The sequence below is a fragment of the Eupeodes corollae genome, chromosome 1 (assembly GCF_945859685.1).
Source record: "Eupeodes corollae chromosome 1, idEupCoro1.1, whole genome shotgun sequence".
Taxonomy (NCBI): Eukaryota; Metazoa; Arthropoda; class Insecta; order Diptera; family Syrphidae; genus Eupeodes; species Eupeodes corollae.
In genome coordinates, this window is record NC_079147.1 from 20,953,050 (window position 1) to 20,958,984 (window position 5,935).

A 5,935-nucleotide genomic window follows, 5' to 3' on the forward strand; every position below is an offset into this window, starting at 1 on the left:
ATGCTCTTCACTTTTTACGTATTAACTTTTTTCCTAAAACTTCAGTTTAGGGGTTAAAACTTGATATTTCTAAAATTTCATAGGTGGTCTCAAACTTTTGACCGGTAGTGTATAAGCATTTCAAAAGAAATTATACAAATAAATAGTGTGATGAGTAACCTTCTAAAGGCAAATAAAGGAATTTAAAGAACCCCCTGAATGATTTTACAAGTGTCTTATAAGTCTTATAAATATAAATTATTTATTTCATCATTCCGTATTCTAACTTATTAAGATCTACAATATCCTCAAATATCCCTCATTCTAATTAAACCTACTGAAATCACTTAATATCCCTCACAACCTCCAAAAAATACAACAAATAAATCAATAAAACTGTGTTAAACTTCAAGAATATTTTGTTTATTTTTGTTTTCCAACTGCGAACTCATTTAAATTCCTTCCATATGAAGTTTATCTTCGACTTGGTTGATGTAAGTACCTAGACATAAATTCTCTGAAATAGTATCTGTCACTATGAACATCAGCTGGTTGCATTCTGTTGTTCTTGCACTCCTCTACTCACACATGTCAGACGTCAAAACTACCCTCTTTGTTGTCCAGGGCCGAATTTAGTCGTAAAAAATTCTCCTAATTCTTTTTAAAAAGGTCTTAAATTCAATAAAAAAATATATAAAAACGAAACTTTCATGAGACCTTTAGTTTAGCTTCTAAGTCTTTTAAGTGATTCCGTGAAAGCACTTAAAACAGAAGCCTTCATATTCTGCAAAATTTTAAATTTCGAAAAAATAGGCGTGTTCGAAAATGCACATGTTTGTATGTGAAATTTATAATAGTAGGTTAAGCTGATAGGATTTTCCATGGGTAAAATAAATCAATTTATTCTTAATCTAGATCTGTCAAAACACACATTCCATGGGCCAAAACAAATTGATTTATTTTTGATTTTAATTAAATGTGCAGGTCTGGGTTTTTCGGTGGATTTACCACTAATAAATACTAGTTCAATTTTAAGCTGGGAATTTGACAGCTCTACCGCATTCGTTAACACGTAAACGAAGTTAAACTTACGTGTTCAATGCGTGAAGACACAAATCAATTGTTGAAGGAAATCTCTATTTACCCGTGTATACAGAATTGGGATCATCCAATATTGGCCGAACTGTCAAAATTCTTCCAATTGCATCCAATAAGATGACAGTTCTATCGAGTAAAAATTGTCCGTTTAAAGTTTTATCCAAATATTAGAAACATTTTTGGTATAAAATCGGCTGACAATTGCCGACTTGTCTCTCGTAGCCTGGCTGGATTTTTCAAGGTTAAAATTGAAGGTGATGGCGGCCAATTTTTTGATAGAAACTGACGTTTGGCTGTCGATTTCTTTCCTGTCGCTTTTGACAGATCAAATTAGATGTTTACATACTTAATACAAAATTGGTTAAGATTTTGAAATTAGAAGACCTTCAAATCGAGTATACTTAGCTTAAGGTTGTTTTTGACTCCTGTCAACTGCAGCCCCGTTTTAATCAGCTGTGTTAAAAGCAATTTCTTTTTTTTGGTGTTTTAGTTTCTCTAAATATAATTCAACATAAAATCAACATCTTCACACCACATGTTAACCATTCTTCGGTACCTCCAATTCCTTAAGTGTTGAAAAAGAATTCGAGTTTGTATTGTTTGAGAATAAAGAAAATACAAAAACAACTCGAAAGTCATGTTGCACGTAAATTATTTCATTGAAGATAAAAGTAAAATGCGTTCAGATGCAACTAATTTATGCGTTCCGGAGAATGCACGCTGCCGCACAGCAGTGCCTTAGATTGCCTGTCAAGCGTCCTAAGTTAGGCCTTGTGCCTTGTAACTTAGCGGAAAATTTCACTTTTACTCGAACCAAACTACTAGAAATGTTAAACACTCTTTAAAAAGTGTCTTAATGACTTTAAATTTGGTGTTACTTGAATCTTTTCGTATGTACTTAAAGAGATTTTGAAAAACGCCTACAAGCTGTGTTTATGCTTGTAGGAAAATTAGTATGTTCGAGTTGTGTTTTCAGCGAGGGAGCTCCACAAATTCAAGGGTTAATATAAAATGAATGTATTTCCGTGTTGTGAATTATTGTTCTTTCCTTTTGTTCTTTTATCTTTTCAGTTTTTGTTTTTAAACGAATGAATGTAGGTGGTATAATTACATGAAAATAATGTGTGAAGAGGTTTTATTGTGCGTTAATAATGCAAAACAAAAGCTACGCTAGAATGAATACTGTGTTAGCGTATAGTGAATTTTAATTTAGGTGCAATAAATTGTTTAAACAAAAAAAAAAAAAGAAGCAAAATGGTTGAAATGTTATTTTTGATGTTATCTTATTTAAGAGAGTATAATTTGATTGTTACTAGATTTGGATTTCAAATTAATTAATAATAGTGAACAATTTAAATTCTTCAGTTTAGTCAAACTTGAAATTGCATACTGTCCGTTTAAAGTCTATATAAGCAATAATAAAGGGTTTTCCAATAGGGACGGTTTGATTTTGACAGCTCGCGGTGGCCATATTGTTTTTTTTTCTTTCTTCCGAAATATACAGTAGGTCAAGTAAGAGCGTGGTCGTGTTAATTTATAAAAGAAATATGTTAAGAAACTTTCATATTTATATATACATACATTGTACACATTACAAACAATGATGCAATTGGGTCAATAATGTGTCCAGTCAATACCGGCGTAGATAATTGCCTGGCATCTCCGAGGCATACTTACTTACTTAAGGTGGCGCTACAGTCCTGTGTGAACTAGGGCCTCATCCAACAAACTTCTCCATCTAGCTCGGTCCCTAACTAGATGTCTCCAGTTTCGCGCTCCAAGTTGGGTGAGGTCACCTTCCACTTGCGCGCGCCACCTGATCCGCGGTCTTCCTCTACTGCGCTGTCCTGTGGGTGCGGATTGGAAGACTTTCCGGGCCGGAGCATTGGTTTCCATGCGCTCTACGTGACCCAGCCATCTTAGTCGTTGGACTTTTACCCTTCTGGCTAAGTCTACGTCGCTGTACAGCCCGGACAGTTCGTCGTTCCATCTTCTCCTCCACTCCCCTTCGATGCATACGGGACCGTAGATCACACGAAGAACTTTTCTCTCGAAGCGACCCAAGGTGCTTTCATCCGCTTTTGTCATAGTCCATGCTTCTGCACCGTATAGCAGGACGGGGATGATGAGGGTCTTATATAGCAACACTTTGGTCCCTCGAGAGAGGACTTTACGGTTAGCAGAGTTATTCTGCGTTTGATTTCAGCGCTGGTGTTGTTTTCTGCGTTTACAGCGGAGCCTAGGTAGACAAAGTCCTTGACTACCTTAAAGTTACGTCTGTCGATGGTGACGTTTTGACCGAGACGTCGGTGTTGTATGTCCTTTCTAGACGACAGCATGTACTTTGTTTTGTTCTCATTAACCGTTAAACCTATTTTTGCCGCCTCTGCCTCAATACTCACAAAAGCCCCATTGACATCACGCTGGGTTCTTCCGATTATGTCAATGTCGTCAGCATATGCTAGTAATTGGACAGACTTTTGAAAGATAGTGCCTCTAGTGTTGACGTGTGAGCTCTGCACTATTCGTTCAAGCACGATGTTAAAAAAATCGCATGACAGCGCATCATCTTGTCTAAAACCTTTTTTGAAATCGAAAGGTTCTGTTAAGTTGTTTCGAACCTTTATGGAGCAGCGTGAATTCTCCAATGGTCATCCTGCACAAACGAACGAGTTTGGCAGGGATGCCAAAACTAGACATGGCTCTATACAGCTCGTCCCTGTAGATGCTGTCATATGCGGCCTTGAAATCGATGAAAAGATGGTGGGTATCGATTTGGTGTCGATTTTGTGTTCTTGGGTTTTTTCCAGGATCTGCCGTAATGTGAATATTTGATTAGCTGTGGACTTTCCTGGTCTAAAACCACACTGATAAGGACCTATCAGGTTGTTGACGATGGGCATCTTGGCAATGTTGCCACTGGTTTTCGATACATTGTGTTTGCGGCAGAGAACTTCGAGAGAGGTTACTTGTAACTCGGTCGGAAAATTATTTGGCGATCTCTGGCCATTGTAGCCGTTCGACGTTGTACCTTCTCCCAGCACCTCCCTGTTTTGCCTTGGGTCTGGAAATCCGAAGTGCTACCTTGGCTACAACGAGGTAGTGGTCCGAGTCTATGTTAGCTCCTCGGAAAGTTCGTACATCCATAATGCTGGAAGCGTGTCTGGCGTCGATCGCAATTTGGTCAATCTGGTTGACGGTAGATTGATCTGAAAAAGTCCAAGTTCCTTTGTGGATGTTGAGTTGTGGAAAACGCGTACTGGCTACCATGATGTTTCGCCCCGCAGCAAAATCTATGAGCCTAAATCTGCTATCGAAAGTGTTGTCGTGCAGGCTGTTATTCCCGATTATTCCACCAAAGATGTCTTTCCTTCCTAGTTTGGCATTAAAATCGCCCAGGACTATTTTAATATCGTAGCTAGGGCACTGCTCATATGTTTTGTCTAGGAGCTCGAAGAACATATCTTTGGTGTTGTCGTCTTTCTCTTCTGTTGGGGCGTGCGCGCATATCAGGCTTATGTTGCCGAATTTAGCCTTGATGCGGATGGTCATGAGGCGCTCATTGATGCACCTATAGCTCAAGACTTCTTGCCTAAGTCTGGCTCCAATGACGAAGCCGCATCCAAATGAGCGCTCTTGGTTTTCGTGGTTGCAGTCACCATAGTAAATATCGCAGTTTTTCATCCTCTCTTTGCCCATCCCATCCTATTTCCTGGATGGCGGTGATATCTGCTTTATATCGGTCTAGGGCCTCCGCTAATTCTTCGGCCGCACGTGGTCTGTTAAGGGACCTAACATTCCACTTGCATATCTGAAGTTCGTTGTCCTTTATTCGTTTGCATTGGTTGTCAACAGTAAATCCGTCCGTATCCGAGGCTTGTTGGTGCTTCGCAACTATGAAAGCTTTTACGTGGCCAGGAAGTAACCCCGACGCACAACCCCCAACCTGGAGGGCCAGATCCTAAGTATAACTCCAAGGATGGGGAGCCGGATAAAACCGCTCCTTACAAGCCTGGGCTCCGAATAAGTCGAAGAAGCCCTAAGGTGTTCACAAAGTAGTTCAACCTTACTGGAACTGTAGACGCCACCGTTGATTCCATCTCGAGAATTCTTCCGCTGCCGTCTGGATAAGGAGAGCTGCCTTAGTGGAAACACCTTCCCCCCCTCTGTCGTTTGCTGCCCCAACAACGTTCCACTGGGTACTAGGCACCCGATGTTCACCACGTGGAGGTGAGAGTAGGAGTTGATAGACAGAGGTTGGTTTTGAGAAAAACCTGTGGACACTTGTGTCCTCTTGAATGCACATGTCTACCATTTGAACATCCATCTCCGAGGCATGCTTTCTCTCTTCTAATTTGAAGGCGTATTCTAAACGAAACTTCTGTTTATTAGGTATATGCCCACACATTTTCGATAGAGTTTGCATCGGGCGATTGCGACGGCAAATCCAATGTAACGATGCCAGATTGAGTCTTCCACTGAGTACAGAGCTTGCTGCGGCCCTTTTGAAGAATCCAAACTTAATTTTTTGTGATGAACCATTGTTTGGCAGATGGCAGTAAAGCCTTTTTGTAGATTTGTAAAATTTTCTCGACATTTAGGTCGTCAGGAAAGAGGTACAAGTGCCGAATACCTGCTTTGAGATGCAGTCCTATAAAGATGCACCTTTATTCTACGGTCCGCTGAACAAGCCTATTGGTGGAAGTTGACCAAGCTCGCGTGGAGACAGAACGTGCCCATATAGAACATTCATCAGTAAAAATTACATTTTCAAAATCTCTATCAATATTCTTTTTCAGTTAACAGAGGCTTCTTCATTGTGTTGCGCCATTTCAGATCGTGATTCTCTTTTATTGCA